This window comes from Struthio camelus, chromosome W, assembly GCF_040807025.1.
Source record: "Struthio camelus isolate bStrCam1 chromosome W, bStrCam1.hap1, whole genome shotgun sequence".
Taxonomy (NCBI): domain Eukaryota; kingdom Metazoa; phylum Chordata; class Aves; order Struthioniformes; family Struthionidae; genus Struthio; species Struthio camelus.
In genome coordinates this window covers 20208934-20226177 of record NC_090981.1, presented here as the reverse complement: position 1 = coordinate 20226177, position 17244 = coordinate 20208934, and the positions used below count along the sequence as shown (strand labels likewise).

Genomic DNA, 17244 nt, shown 5'->3' with positions numbered 1-17244 from the left:
CATTTCTTTTCCTCACTCGCTCTGTCATAAAATACAACTTAATCACAGCCAGTACGCTTCTGATGACTTGGGGTGTGGGTCTCGATTTAGAACAAATTGCTTTGTCAGCATGAATCTATAAGCCCAACCTATTTTTATTTTACCAGCAACTGAAGTTAAAGGCAGATGTATTTATTTATTCTAGTAGACCACTAACAAAAGGGAGTGAGGAATTGTCAAACTGCTGAAAATGGAATAAACCACCATACCACAAAAGGGTAATACCTCCAGCACATGCTGTGTTACCAGCACAGCAATCCTCTTTGGCTGGGAGCAAACTGAAATGGCTGGACCGAGGTGGAAAAAGCATTACAAAAAGCCCGTCTTCACATCTATTCTTGATTGGAGGGGAAGGTTAGATGCCTGCTCTTCTACTATTGCATGAGTTTAGGTAAGCAGAGATTGCTATATGTGAAAAAACACCGGACTCATGACGAAGGCCTGGTTGTCCTATATCCAAGTCTTGCAAATATATATGACTTGAATACGTATTTTATCGCAGTCACCATTACTTCATCTACACAGAGTTTTGAATTAAATGACTTTTCTACTGTGACTACTGTATTAGGAAACGGAACAGTTTTTGTGGAATGAGTTATAAATGCTATTATTTTATAGATAGATAGGTAGACGAATGGGTAGATAGATAGACAGATGTCACAAAGAACATGTCAGCTGAAGCTTCAAAAAATACAATAGGCATAATAAAAATTAATTTGTTCACATATAGGCTAAATTTTTCCATTCTTACCCACACTGAGCCTGGAATCTTATTGACATTTCTCCCAAAGCTGTCACCAGTGAACTGTTCCTGCCTTTCCTCATTCTCCATATCCTCTGGTGGCTCATTTTCAACCCAGTGTACTTTCTCGGTTGTGCTGGTACCTCTGTAGGGCTATGTAATGAGCAAGGGTTACGTTAGGTAGGAAAAAGCGACTAAGGAAGTGCTAACGCTGGCACTGCCATTAAGAGAAATGTTTGTGGGAACACAGCTGCAGATTACAGGACAACGAACTGCAGCAGCTCCTTTTTCGTTCTTCTGAGCGACAGTAAATGACAGTCAGTGGCCTCCTAGTCCATTGCAAACACAGTACATTCAAAGTGATATCAGCAAAATTTAGTTTTCCTTACCTTTGGTAGAGAAAAAATACTTGCATTTGTTCACTTACTATGTTTCCAGCAATACGTGATATTTTCCAGTTGAGGACTGGCACCTTCTTAAAACATGCTAGCTTGATCATCTGATATATAGTCATACAATCCAAAGCACTACTTTACTCCATGTTGCTTCTGTGAGTCAGTCTGCAAATATCCTTTCAGATGGCATCACAGGCAGTATCCGTGTAGTCACGCCAAATTAAACAGCTTCTAAAAGAAAAGTGGAGGAGACTAAGCTACAGAAGAAGATCTCCAAAATGCTTGTGTTAAACTGGAAATTTTCAGTCTTGATAGGATATATTTTTGATTTAATGAAATTGGGAGGGGAAAGGGGAAAGCAATTCTAAAAGTAGATCAATAAGAGAATCATTTTCTAATTGAATTGACTGAAAAGGGGTTACTTAACCCTACAAAAGTATATTAACATGCTTAACTTTTTATTTATGATCAGGGATCTGGATAGGGATAGACTTAGATAGGAGCTGTGATAGTGATTTATGAGGAGCACAACACCCTGTAACAAGAAGAGAACCATGCATCTTGTGGCGCTTCTGAGTAGACTTCTTTTATCCCACTCCCTCTACATTTCCATGAAAATCTGCTCTTGGATAATATAACTGGGCCTTGCAGTTCCATTCTGGCAAAATTCTAAGGATCTCCTTAGCTTTAGGCTTCCAAACTGTCCTTTGGACACCATTAGGTCTCTCTTATTTCAAGTTAGGCATGTGTCTAACACATCCCTGGTTCAGCGCCTCGGTTAGAAGCAGCAGTTCTTCCAACAGGGTAGCCTTCTTAAATTTTAATAGTGAAATTAGTAGTTTTTAACAACCAGGTACCCACTTTTTTCTCCAGAATGAAGCTGCTGCAGTATGACATACTACTCTGTATTCTGGCTTAGTGACATTCAGTTGTCACCGTACAAAGCAATGGCATCCGTCACGTGGTAAGCAGCACTCTCTTATAGCGTACCTTTATGAGAGGTAACATCAGGCTGTCATATCAGAGTCAGTATCTTTAGTCTGGGAAGTTTTAAAACACCTTGCAGATAAGCAAAAAGTAGTGTGCTCTGCTTTATTGGTTTATAGAGAGTAATCCTAAAGTTCAAGCTCTTAGCCGAGCTTTTCCTGAACAGCCCAGTTGCTAGACCTGTAAATCCAGCTAAAAACTTCCCATAAGAGGGATCTGGGTGGGGTTTATGTTATGGCCTAGCTCTGGCCAAAGGAAAACTATCTTACCACAAGAGGAGTCTAATATTAGCCTAAGAGAGAAATAAATAAAGAGTGCTACTTTAAGACTGCATAAATTCTGTTGTTTTATCCTTACAGACACTGAAAATGTACAGAGTGCTTTCCACAAACTAAATTTCAAGCTGCAAATCTCTGAAGTCTTTACAGCACACCACCCCCACTGTATGTTGAATGAGTCAGTGAGAGAGGATGACTGCTGCATTAAGGAAGATGGGGTCATAACTACAGGGGAGAATCATTTCCTAGAAAAAATATCAGCAACATCAACATTTTCCAGAGAAAATTTTTACAGACAATTACTAATCAGATCTATTTAGTAGCAAATTCCAGCTCTGCCAGCAATCAGAAAGCATACACACGTACAATTCTAGGTGCCTTCGGAACTAGTCGTTTTTCCAGCTTGGTTTTCCTATTAACATCTGGAAAATTCTCCAGAGCACATGAAGAGAAACTTTAGGAAGTTCTTTACAATAGGAGTTTCTTCTCACTTTGCATTACTGCAATGCTTTACTCAGCCCTCACTTTAGGCCTCGAGCTGTTATCAGAACACACAAAAACAAGAATATAAATGAGAATCATACTTACAGTTTAACCAGTTACTACTTTTACTATACAATTTAAAATTATTTCAGCCTATACGTGTAGACATTGCCCTTTACGTCTTCTTACACAGGATTGAAGATTATTAGCCTACATAAAAAGAACAGTTTCTAAGACAGGAAAATGCCCTCAGAGAATTGAGTTTCCAGTCGAGAAGATTTGGACCTACAAAAGAGACTCAGCCTTGAGTAAAGCCTTTCACGTAGCTCTTGAATTTCCAGGAACAGGTCTGCAAGAGCTGGTCCTGAATCTCTGTAATATTTACTATCTAGTTTAATGATCCGAAAGCCTGTGCTGAATCAGAGGTAGAAATGTTAAAGTAATTACCCTGGAAAGTCAATTTAATGAATGCCCAATATGTGAAAGCATTATTTCTGTAATCTTTTCTATTGCCCAATTTATCATTTTTATTGTTCATTTACTTATGTTATATAGTTCTGGTATGAATTATATTCTCTAATATTCGTTTTTCTTCAACATGACTTGTTAGATAGCTAGTGAAAAGATCCTCTTTAAAGAGAGACCTTTGTACTTGAGAAAACTTTGAAATATAATATATCTAAACATAAATCCATTTCCCTCTCATGTTTTTGGATAAATTCCCATGCTCCTTGTTCTAATTATCAGCAATATTTATTTGAACAAGTACTGTCATCTCCACTATTTCTTTTCACTTTCCATTTGGTTTGAAAGCGTGGCTATATTACTGAACTTGCGGCTTCCAGTGTCGGGCCAGGATCCTGCAAAAACTTACCTGCATCCATAAATTTATTCAAACAAGTTATTCCTTGAGTACTTAGTTGAAGCATATAATGAGCTGCATTACACTGCACACAAATGCAATTTCTGACAACATCTAGCTCTAATATAACAGGTTTGTATGATATAAATGTAGTACTCTTTTCTAAATTCAGGCGCAAGATGAATTAAGCGGATGGAGAAAATGATGTTCAGTAAAAGTACAAAGCAAATTAATCTCTCAGTATGCTGTGAATTAGAAATTACAGTTGGAAAAAGATTCCTGAAAGAGTCTGTAAAAATCTTGAACATTTGGGAATGACCATATACTCCCAGGGTTAGAGTTTTATGTGATAACGTTCTCATTAGCATTTATAAAAACAGCCCCCTTAGAAAACTTGAACTAGACTAATGAACATTATGGAGGACACTACAGTAAAGAAGACCATGCCATTGCGCGTTTGCATTTTAAAAGTTTACCTAGACACTCAACCTGAAATTGATTGATGAGCAGATGGCAAGAGGTACGTGAGATACAAGATGTCAGAAGACAGTATTAGAAAATAAAATGAAGTAAAATGGAATATTAACAGAAACAGCAAAGTGAAAAAGGATGAAGATGACAAATGTTTTGACAGCCATGGGGTTCCTTTGCTGTCCTTCAACTTTAGGCCATGGAGTGGCTGAAGCACGGCCAGATATCGTTAAGTTCAGAGACCTTACGGTAACTGGCATGACCTCTACCTCTCAATGGGAAATAAGGGCATACTTACAGCTATTCCACCTCCCACTGGTACAACTGTTCCCCAGGAGGACCCTCTGCATCAACAAGAAAAGAAAGGAGATTACTGTGACCCCCGGTAGAGAATTAGGGACTGTCTGCCACGTTCTTAAGAGGGAAAAAGAGATTGGCCTTATTCCTATAAGCTAATACTGACAGTTTCTAAAGGTGCAGGCTGAGGAACATAACGGTGATTGCAGGTTCTGGGGGAATAGCAAGAGGAAGGATGTAATACAGTAAAGAGCATACAAGCTACTTCATGGGATGGAGAAGAATAATTTTATAGGGATGTGTGTTGGTTGCTAACCTTGGCGTTTCTTCGCAAGATGCATTTTCTTGAACCCAACCCCAAGCCCAATGTTAGCAGTTACTGGAGGGCATCCCTGTGAATGAAATAGTGTCAACATTGAAAACCACCAGCACTGATTCCTCCCTGGTGTGGCAGCTATGGCCTACCTCGGGTCTGGAGAGATGAGTTATCTGCTCCATCTGCATGACTCCCCTTATGCAACTCACATGCGAAAGAAAGCCACATTTAAACCTTCAAAACATTGATCCTGCCAGTAAATATTCCACTGGGGACAAAAATTCACAATCCAGAAATGTGAAGGGTTCATTCACACACACACGGGACAAATAACGGCTTAGCAGGAATTGCTTTACAATCCTTGTGGACTCCTGTAGAGCTAATAAGTCTAGAAATACCACTTGAATGGAATCATATGATAATCATATGATTATATTTTTTGATACATTGCAAAGTGCCTAAGTATAAAAATAAAAATGCATTTAGAGCTTAGGCTGTCCTTTATTGTATCAAATTAAATCGGATTTAATGCCTAGTTGTGTGTCATGCAGATCAGATCCATTTGTACAAGACTGTACAGTGCGGAGCTGGTTCAAATGAATGAATAGCTTTCTCATTACTTCACCCTATTCTGCTGTCTCTTTTCCTGTCCTTTGTAATGTAATGGAGGACAGCTGTGGCAGTGAAGTGAATATTAACTAACCTCAGCGCCTCAGCAGATTGTGACTTTAATCCCTGCAAATACCACTAAAATCAAAATTTAATTACACTCAGCGTAGCTCTGTTAATGCCTGAAAAATATTTAACAATTAGTGGTTGGCTTAATTAAGCAAACTGCCTTTCACAAAGCAACCTGAAAAGTTTCTCCCCCTATTTTATCCCTCAGACTAATTAGTCTGATGTAAGCTTACAGCACTTCATTTACTGTTACTGAGTCTGCTATGTAGCTGATCCAGTTTCTAGGGCTTAACAGTCTTTAACGGAGAAGAAGTTGCTAAAAGAAAAAATAAAGATTCACTGAACACTATAATGTCTTAAAAATAAAAATATACTTTTTAGCAAACTGGGAAGTATCATTAGTTATTTACTCATACGCAGAGACAAAGTTCAAGATGACTTAGCTATGATCATATTATTTACAGGGGTTTAGTATGTGTTGAACAACATGTAAATTAGGGTACAGCCACTTCTATCATAGCACAATGCCCTGCACATCCAGAGCATAAAAAGATATTTGCACCTAAGTCTAGAGAAAAAGGCTGGTCCTGAGTGGCCTGAATTAGGTATTTGTTTTGAAAATCTCTAAAAAAGAACGAGAACTACAGGGTAAAAGGTGGCTCATGGCTGACTGTGACAATTAAGTCTTGTTCTTTCAGTTAACATGACGCTGCTTTGATCTTGTTTGCTTGTGCCCTTATGATACAACACCCATTGGTCTTGCGGCTGTGGATTTCACTGAAGTTGCATTCCTGAAAAGCTAACACATGACTCTTACAGATGCGCCCTGTTTCCTTTCTGAAAACAAAAGTAAACGACCTTTGCCAGAATTTCCTGTAAACTGTGTTATGGGTTACAACATTGCCATCTGATACCCTAGGAAAAACGTCATCTACTGTTGAACAGTTGAAAGAGTAAGATATATCATTTCAGTATTTGCAGTATTAATTTGATGGCACAATTCTCTGTGCTACACTAGCCGCTCGCTAGCACAGATTCATTTAACTGTCGCGGCAGGTATTTGCCTGAGGACAGTTAATTATACAGATTTTCAGCTTTTCAAGATAAAGTCTTGCAGCTCTTTACCATTATACAGTTGATGAGTGCAAAATTAATCCAACATTTGCCAAGTGTATAAATATGTTTTGGAGAAGTAAGTATCTTGCCATTATCTTCATATATTTCATGGTAGTGTAATGGAGGACTAATCACCTTAACAAGAAAGGGTGACGTCTCTCTATAAGGATCATTGTCTATACAGAAAGCAAATTTTTAAATCGTCTTTTTTATCCTTAAAAGTTACACTTGATACTCCCACAGTAAACACCTGGAAATTCATAACGTTCCATATGAATCTACTGGCAAGTTTACATCCCAATCAAATTATATGGAAAAGTGGGGAATGCAGGTTTACTGCTGAACTAGCTAGGTAATAAGTAAAATGTGTTCAAGAAATGAGATTGCCTCAATCCAAACATACAAGGCTTACTGAGAAACAAAACTGATTAAGATTATTTTTAAATCAAAGTGTCGTATCCCTTTCACATGCCTGTCTCCCACTGGGAATTACAGGCGCACGGTCGAGCTGTCTGCTTTCTACAAAGGATGCATATTATGCAGTATAGCTAAATTGCTTGTTTCGATCCTTGTATTTTATTCCATCCATGCAGGGTTTTCTCCATTTTGAAACACTTGAATTAGTAAAAACCATCTCTTGTGCCAAAGACAAAAGAAGTAAGAATTAAAGCAATGAGAAGTGTATGTCTGAAAGAAAATTATGCATAGTTTGGTACAATTCAACATAATTGGCAACCTTTGCTTCCGGGCTCATGGTTGATTGAGGATGGAGATTAAATTACCATTCATAATACTGGAGAGGTGGTCCATTCAAGTCATGGCTTAAATACTGAATGTTGACTGAAAAATGTAGAGAAGCACCTGGCAACTGCATAAATCTTTTTCTGGGAGTAATTTAACTTATTATGAAGGGAAAAAAAAGTATATTGCAAAATTAAGAGGTGTAAATTTCCCTTCAGCTAGCCTAAAAAAATAATGCATTTCTAAATGCTTTGTGTGACATTTACATCAACTTCAAATGCTTTTGTCTAAAACATCATGTAAAAGTAACTATCTCTCTGCAAGTGCACACCTGCATTACTATTAAGCAAACGTTCTTTCACCATCAAATCCCATTCTTCCACTATGTTTGCTCATTGAAAAACGCATAACAATCCTCCTTAATGATACAAATAATCCACTTATAATGGTCTATTATACATCTTTTCTGATCTCCAAAAGCAGTAACGCTTTTGGTTTTTTAGTTAAACACTGGAGAATTTCATAATGGTATAATATGCTTAAATGGTCTTTGAGTTTCACAGCAAAAGAGCAGCATGTATTAAAAAACAAGCAGAGATGATCAGACTCGATTCACCTCAGCTCTGCTGTCACAGCTTTTCATCAAAACGAACAAGAGCTCTCCTCTGTTGTTTCCAGAGAGATCGTGGTACCAGCCCTGGGCTTTCCCTTCCCCTAGGAAACACACCTGCAGAGCTCAAGGCTAGAGCTTAGGATGAGTTTCATGAAATTGGACTTTTTGGATGATCTTCTGTCCCTTGAACATTAATTATTGTAAAACTGTGTAAATTTCAAAGCTGAGAACAAAAATACTTAGTTGCATCTGTGCATGTGTTTAAAGTGAAATCTGGTCTTCTGCAGCACTCTTTCCGCTCTTGCTGAATTTGAAGCAAAGTGTATGTGCATGTTTGAGCAAAAGTGGTCTCTTCATCATGCTGGCTGGCATATTTATATGGACTACGGCCTGAAGCACAGCTGGGGTAAGCCAGCCTAACTCTGCTAACTCGTTATGCTAAAGTACGAAGCAGGGAAGCCCGGCGCAGTGACGATGCAGGAGCACAGTGCCGCGGGTGGCTGCCAGGACTGCTCCTGGCCCCGCAGGAAGGGCAGCACCCAGGAAAGGCGGCCCACATGCAAGGGACACTCCATAGGGCTCATCCAAGGGCGCCGGCTCCAATATCTAGTGCTCACCTTTGATCCCCGGTTGCCCTCTCACACTTGCGGCGCTCCAGCGGTGGAGCTGTGCATGGGCACATCTAGGTTGTACAGCTGCTGCTCTAATGTATTTGAACCCTCTACCTTACTTGCATCATTATTTCCTGAACGAAGGCAGTGGAAGGGTGGGTCGCAGAGCTCTTTAGACCTGAGCTGGTTTAAATATAAGCAAACCAACCAATCTTCCTCTGCAGCATCTCCCTTCTCCTACCTTGCAAGTCTTCTGCAGCCAAAGAGATCCTCCCTTAGCTGCTCATAAACTTGTAGCTTGAGGTCCAGGAAAAACCGTGCCAGAATATAGCAGCAGGAATTTTCCACTTCTTTACCTTTTCAATTAATAGTCTAAATCTGCGTTCCTTTTCTAACAAGGTATGATTGCTTCCGTTGTATTACACACACAAAAATACCCTGAATCTTAATCATGCACAATAATGACTCCTGAAATAATATAGCACATGTTGACAAGAATCAGTTAAGCCATATCTGAGTCTAAGGTGAATTCTGCGACAGCAAACATAAATCACTCAATTTAGTTTTCCTTTTATACGCTTATTTTATTCTTTTTTCTCTGGCTTTTGCCAATTGGCCAAGTGAGTCTTTGGCTCATCCGTACTTAGGCTAACACAAGTGCTTTAAAAACAAAAAAATAGGATATTTGCAAGATGATAAATATATCCAAATAAGACTAACTGATTAATGAATAACATAAATGAAAAATATTCTGAACTCTCAATAAAACCACATAGAAAGATCAAGGATAGATGTCACTTTTAATGCATGTCTGGCATTAAGACAGTAAAGAAAGCCAAGAAACCTCGCAAAACTAAAAAAAAAAAAAGTTGGCAGCCTTGACCTGTCTTACAGAAAAGGTAGATTGAAATAACACGCATTCGCACATTCACTTTGTATCTTAAAATTAAATCTGTCCAATCATGGACTCAACAGATGTAATAGCAGGTTTTGATGACTTTTGCAAAACATTAAGTAGTAATTAGGAAAGCATCCAAACCTACTCAGCAAATTAATAGGTCTGGGAAGTTCATATTGGATTTGCCTTATATTTGCTTGCTGTGATCATTTTTCTGTGAATAGATCAGGCTCTTGCAAATGTTATAAATCAGTTTAAGATATAGCAAAATGAGTGTAATGCTACAGCAATGGTGTTACAAATCAGAAGCATTTAGAGAGGGCCATACTGAAAGAAGAACAGCATTTTCCATCACTCTTCATGCTTGTGAGCAGAGTCAAAATTATACAGTACTTTCCAACAGTTTGGCATGTTTGAAAACGTCATTGTTCATGCATGTTTTCCTTGTTTCCTGCTGACATTGTTGCCAGCCAACATTAAAATATTTCTCAGGTGCTGCACAGGTGAATCATTAGGCATTACTTCTTGCACATTTTTTCTGTCATTCAGGAGAGTTGTGTATAATAAATGGGGTACCGCTAAAATGCCTGCATTAGCTGACATCATACTTCTGGCCTCTATGACAAAAATTCCCCTCACCCATTATTAAGTTGACTATTAAGAAAAATAAGGAGTAGATTTTTTATTATATATAAATTGCACTTACTTGTGGCATAAAACGACCTTAAAAAATGTGGCCTGTGCATTACGTTATGGAACAAATAATACCAGAGTCCTTGCAGAAGAAAACTTCTGAAGTTAATTCACTGCTAATATTTGAAAACCCAGTGAAACTGGAAGTAGTAAAATATGTTATTACACTGGTGTTTAGAATGTGTCAAGTTCCATTACAATAAAAATTTTCAGCGATCATAATGTGGTATCTATGAGATGATCTTGGGATCAAAAAATGAGTTTTTAACGCAACACTTTAGTCTCAGCCAAGATTAACTTGAATGGGTTTAGGAGAGTCCAGCCTAGTTTTGCAAGAGGGAAATTAAGGGAGAGAAACTACAGAAAGTTAAAATGAGAATTAAAGCTTATTGCAGCTAATTCTGCTTCATGTAATATCAGAGAGGGCCTAGATACATACATCATAAAAAAGATGCTGTGAAAAAGGACGGAATGACTAGTCCTGACTAACAAGGCCTAATCTCAATTTCTACTTGAATGCAAACCAGATTTTTTTTTTTCATGTTAATATGCTATGTTCCATTGACTTTTGTGCCTTTTCAATTCTGCTCCGAGCAGAGATAGAGAAAGGTGAAGAAGGTTACTGCAGTATCATTGCTAACACTGCCGACAAAGGGGAATCTTACGGATTCTTTTTGCACAAATCTTCCAAGGTTCCAGAGTAATTTCCAGGCAATTATTGGGCAAGTAAATCTAAGTAACTCTACTTCTAAATTTCCTGTCTTTGGTGTTTTGACATATTTAAGATTCTTGAAAGGCAATAATTTAAGACTCAAAGAAATAAAACCCAGTCTCATTACACTTTTCCCTCTTGCCAGGTGACCGTATGTAAAAACAGTTTATATCTTTTGTATTTGGTAATGCTATTTTTCACAGTTATAAATCATCCCTGGTTAGCTCTTTCAACACTAGAGCAAGAGCATAAACTCTACAAGCAAAAACAAACTGTATCAGTTTTAGACTCAGATTGGTGGCAGTCATGTTGATATATTCCATTTTTTATTAGCAAGGGAGTGCGTCCAGATATAACATGCTGGAACATAAACATAGAGCTCACATGACCTCTGTGCACTCATGATGAAATGTGTAACCTCACTATGCATTAGAGAAGCTATAATTTTTCATTCTGATTCAGAAACTGCATTCACATCACCAGAATGAAGTATTATATCAATGAGACATATGGTGCTGTGGTTTAGACCACTGCATCTTCGATGCAATCACTTTATTTGCATAACCCCTACTTAATGTACTTGTGTCATGGAACAGTTATACGGGAAATGGCTATTTTGTATGTGGGAGACAACCCCTTCTGTTTCTAAAACATATGGATGAAGATAGGAGCAGGGAGGCAGGATAGGAAGAGAAGAAGCAAAGGCCTCTCCTGAACGTGGACAACTGGGCATTAACGATGCAAAGGGGCAAGAGCCCACTTTTATAAACCAAGGTCTCAGAAGTTTCAGCCTATGGGCAGTGTAGTCTGGTAGCTTTTTTGCTCCACCAGCTTCTCTGGCCTAAACCGCTCTGGGCACAAGCTTGGGATATGTTATGTGAATTCCACCCTTTTAACGAATTTCTCTAGTGTATTGACAACAGGCAGGATGCAGCGAATGACACATCAGATGAAATCAAGAGATTGACAATGACATGAGGTAGGGAGTCTACATGATCCTGAGACACAAATGCAGACATCTGCCAACAAGGTCAAAGAAGAGAAATGAATGCCTTTATGTCGATGCTGAAAGCATCATCCAGGAAGACGGACATCTGGACTCTGCAAATGTCAAGACGTCCACAGCACTAGGGTGCACACATGGCTAGGGAGTGATCTGAACACTATGCAGTTGTTTTCTACAGAAAAATACAGCAGAGGCAACAAATATACTGAAGACACCATGAGTACTACTAAGTAATAACAATCACGAGGAATTTGGATTCGGATCACAAAGAACACAAATCACAACTAAATACAATTCATTTTTAATGAGGAGAGAAGTGTATTTCCTTGTATGGTATTCTAATTGCCTTTTGTCAATTATTTTGTCAGTTTTTCATCGACTCCACCAGATTATGGGGCAACCAACAGCAGAGTATGGAAATACCATGCTAGAACTGTGACCTATGAAATGCCTCATGCACCTGGAACCACAGACCGGTTCAAACTACCTAGTCACTGAGCCCAGTAGTCTGCAAGCATAGTCCAAAAGGGTCCTTAGAATCTACATCTCACTTGCTCCCCACACGCAAAAGCATTTCTCAGCATGATACTAAAAAAATAAAAAACAACTCCCCCAAAAACTACAAAGGATCAACAGCAAGAAGGAGCAGAACATGCCAGATGAAGGACACAAGAGAAGGAATAGCACCACCATTTTCCTCAGTCCACAGAATAGCCAGGATATCACTTGATAAAATTCCCATATGACACAGCAAGTATATGAAGCATTGTGCTTCAAAGAAAGGCAAAGAAATCCCAAAGGTGCCAGCTAATTTTACTTGAGAAAAGATTCCTTCTTTTCTTGAAATCTCGCTTAAACCCTGGGCAATTTTTTTAACACTCTTGGGAATATCAACACATTCCATGTCTGTGGCCAAGACCAATCTCTGATACAAAAGAGAAAAAACAGATCCTCCTGGAAACAAAATTAGGTATCGGGGAACATGGAGTAGGGAAGAGAAAGAGAGAGAAGTCCTTTCTTGCTGCCACAGGGAATCAGAAAAATTCTTAGAGTAAATATGTCTCAAACACAGACAATCAGCAGTGACCGAGTTTCTCTTCAAAATTCTTTAAGGATACCAGCAAATCTCATTCCACCGGGAAACAAGTGCCAAAATGTCCCCAGAGCCATTTAGGTGCCCTCCAGTACACTGGTGGCTTCCAGCTGGCACTTGAGAAGGGGGAGGATCCCCTGTGTTATCAATGCCAGTCCCATGCAGATCCTGCAGATAACGCAGACCACCTACAATGGTTTTAGGCACTTATGTTGAAGCATCTGGATTTTTTCACAAACCACGAGTTTTAATTTCTAACTTAAAGATCACCCTTATTGTGTCTTTATCCCTTTCAATGAGTGTTTCAAAGTCTATCTTAAAACTATCAAGGTTCTGCTTTCCTGTGTGAAAATCATTTCAGGATTTTAGCACTCCGATGGTTACAAATGTTTTAATTTCTAGTTTAAACATATTTATGACAAATTCATAACTCTCCACCCTGTGCTTGTCTTATCTTCTCATTTAAATAAGTATTCTTTCCTCCTTGATATAGACCTCCCAGAAGTATGTAAAATGAACACACGCTCTCCCTACCACCAGTGTCTGGTTTCGTAGGTTAGACACAACAAGTTCTTTTGATCCCTTCACCCGCAACAGATTTTCAACTTTCCTAGTATTTTAGGACTTCATCCTCCTTCTGGTTTAGGTCCTTTGGAATATAAGTGACCAGATTTGTACACAACAGTAAGATGAGATCTTACTTTGTAGCACGGTCCTGCTACTTTGCTATGTCTACTGAAAATACCTTTCTTCCTGCACCCCAAAATCTCATTAATCCTTCTCACAGCTACATCAACCTGGCAACTCTTAGTCATCCCATGATCGATATACTTATGCTTCATCATCACTTCAAATTGAGAAGTCCCGTTATTAGTGCCCAAGTGCATGGCTTGGCATTTCACTCTCTTAAATTTCATTCCCATCTCTATTACTTCAGTTCAAAGGCCACCCAGTTCTTTCCATACGATGACATGATCTTCCTCAGCAAGGGGGGTACTCAGGGAATCCATGCCCACACTTTTCACAGAGGGATTCCCGGTCAGGGTTTTTCTTTTGAATTTGACTGTTTGTCAGAGATTTCTGCCCCAGAGGCAGAGCGGAGGAGAAGCAGAGGCCCAATACAACTTTCATATCTGAAAAAGGAGAAAAGCCTGAATGGGTCTCAATTTTTTTTTTTTTTTGCTCTAAGTGCAGCTTACATGAGCGTGAGTAGGCTGCGATCCTTTCAACTCAGCTCCTGTTTGGGTGTTTTGGGGTTGCAACAGGTTGGTAAGCGCTGCAGTGCTTGAGAGGACACCAGAGGACACAGGAAGGTGCATGGCTCCGGGGAGCAAAGCTGAGGGTCGCCAAACACCCCCTGCACAGCCCTGCATAGGGCCAGGGCAGGGAGCCTGCCATGCAACAAGGCTTCTTATTCCTTTCTACTCCTGCTCCCCAGCCCTGTCCCCTCTGTAAATGCTACCTCACCTTAGTTTACTGTCAGAAACCTTGTAGCCTGCATCTTCAGTATGTTTCAAGTACTTGCACTTGTCTACTATTCGGTCTGAAATCACCATACCGAGCAGAATATCCAGAATATTTTAAAGAAAATCCCTAGTCACCACCCTGATAATTCTCCTCTAGAGTACACGCTCTTGCAGTTTCCCTTTTAGTTTCTCCCTCCCTCATCATTCCCATACTAATTGCCATCATCTCCATCCTACATAATAATTTACTATAGAACACTGTAGGAAACACTTTACTTAAATTCAGATAGATTAGGTCCACTGCATTAACCTCGTCAAAGAAGTCAGTTATCTTATCAAAAAAAAATATTAAATTAGTCTCACACAATCTACCTTTGATAAAACTACATTGTATTTTATTCTTTCCATTTGCCTCCCTGCCCTTAATTACACTTTTCTACAAAAATCTGTTCTAAGATTTTACATGGTACTGAATTAAAACTTCTGCATTAGACAGAGCACTTTCTGTTCCTCTCTACATACATCCTTCACCCCATAGTTTTTAAATACAGGTACTATTTTGCCATTGACCACTGCTAGCTCTCACCGATTCATTATATTGTTTTGGTATTGGAAGAATTGTACTTTTACAATTTTTGCCGACACTTTCAATATTTTATGCCAATTTCTTCCCTTTCCCCAACGTCTTCCCATGAAGCAGGCTAAGTTGGGCCTGAACGTTAGGTGTTGCAAACCCCTTATTCCCATGGCCTGCCTTGATCTTCGTTACGAAATCCATCATTCGTCCTTGAGAAGTGCCCACTGTTTAGAAGGAAGCAGAACTATAGGGGATCCTCTTACCCTGACTGAAACACCAGAAATGAGAAGGGAACTGGCAAAATCTTGGCCAGATTTTTGCAATAATAAAACGTATGTTTTTCCAAGCTTGAGCTGCCAGTGAAGCTACCATGCCCTAATAGCAATTGCATAGCTATACAGGGTTGATTATGCGTTTAGTGGATACAAAATCTCCAGCTAGAACAAACTGTTTCAGACTTCTGTATCTTTTAACCTGCTGCTTACCTTACAAATACAATATGAAACCATGGGCCAATTTTACCAAAAGGTTATGCACTTAGTGCACAGTTGCAGCCTAACATAGTTATTAGAAGTTTTGTGTGCCAGACTGATTCCCTGTGGTGAATCAGTGGAGAATTAGTAGTTCGTATGAAAGCAGTACTTGATGATACTTCTGACCAGTTCCTTATAATGCCTTGTCTATAATCAGGCCAAAATCCCCCACAACTTTTAGTCTAGCAGACAGAAAGAATGTATACAGGTAAAATAAGATCATATAGATCATTTAAACAAAGACCTACTATCAATATAAATCTTTTAAATACATACTACGTAGTCTTTATTTTTCTCCACTATTTCTAATACACACTTGTAACAAGAAATTCCTGCACTTGGAAAAGAATCATATTCTCTGTGTGTGGATGTGGTACTCAGGATAACTCTTTTGGCTAATCTCTCCCACTAGATTCACAAAATGCAATGTTTTAGAAACGGCAGCATCTGAAAATACACGCAAAACTAACTTTCATCAAGGAAAAATCTTGATGGCTTTTCAACACATACGGCAAACAGGAAAATGAGTAAAAATACAGCTATTTTCTTCGATAAGTCTGCAAATGAGGCCAGTATGTTTAGAAGTGCCTAAAGATTCATATATATGTTGTAGATGAATGCTAAAACAGCGAGCCAGATTCCTAACATTTTCCTTTATACAATGTGATTTCCACTTGCTTACAAACTCTACAAGAACAAATAAATTCAGGGGTAAAGTTTCAGTCCTTTCTTCCTACCTTGGACCAAACTTCTGTTTGCATCTGAGCGGAGGACTAAGAATCATTCACTCATTACGGAACCAAGCCAATGAACGGTTACTCCTTTACTCCCCTCGCAGCTGGCGTCAGGGTGCCGATCCCTAACACAGCCAGTCTCTCCTAACATAGCAAGTTGTAAAGACTTAGAGCCTTTACTTCTCAGTGTGCCAAAACGTACTCGACTGTGCTTTCTGTAGGTGGAAACGATGAATTCTTCAAAAAACCTGCCAGAAGTGGCTTGTTCACGTATGGGAGAAAAGATTGCTGCTGCTCCTTGTCACTCCTGAAGTCCAAAGCGTTGATGACCCAGAAGAGCGCATGTTGTGCAGCCCAAGTGACAGATCCTCTATTTTTTTTTTTTGTATAGAAAACTACATTAAAGAACCTACAGAGAAAGCAGTAGAGACAGCAGTTTCCTATAACTGCAGTCAGGGCTCAGGGATAAAGGTAATACTCTTTGCATGTTGAAAGATTAGGAGCTGATCAGTTTAGTCACATTAAACATCTGTCATGTAAACTGAGACAAAAAAAAGAGGGATAGAAAAGATTATAGAAGCGGCATAAATATGAGGAAAAACAGGAAAAAAGGAGGAATAGAAAAGATTACAGAAGCAGTATAAACATGAGAAAAGACAGGAACCACCATGCCAGGCTGTAAGGGCCACATATGCTGAATAATTCATGAAATACGAGGCACAGTGACTGCGGCTGAGACTAAGGTGAGTGCCCGGCACAGGCAGCTGGGTGCTGCAAAGGTTGGTGATGGTGCCACTGCCCAACCAGCATCCTGGCCTTGCGCCCTGCCTAATCCTAGGCACCGGTCTGGTCTGGTCAGCGGGCGCTGATCAAGTTTGGAGCTTTTTGAGCCCTCACAGCAAG

General features: G+C 39.3%; 1 protein-coding gene across 1 annotated transcript in view; it reads right to left on the bottom strand.

Moving 5' to 3' along the window:
* Positions 1 to 1227: 1227 nt before the first annotated feature.
* Positions 1228 to 17244, bottom strand: part of LOC138064231 (uncharacterized) — a 63689-nt gene continuing 47672 nt past the window's right edge. The window contains exon 13 of the mRNA XM_068925907.1: positions 1228 to 1407. The gene's annotated coding sequence lies outside the window, so the exon portion shown is untranslated. The remainder of the gene's footprint in view (positions 1408 to 17244) is intronic.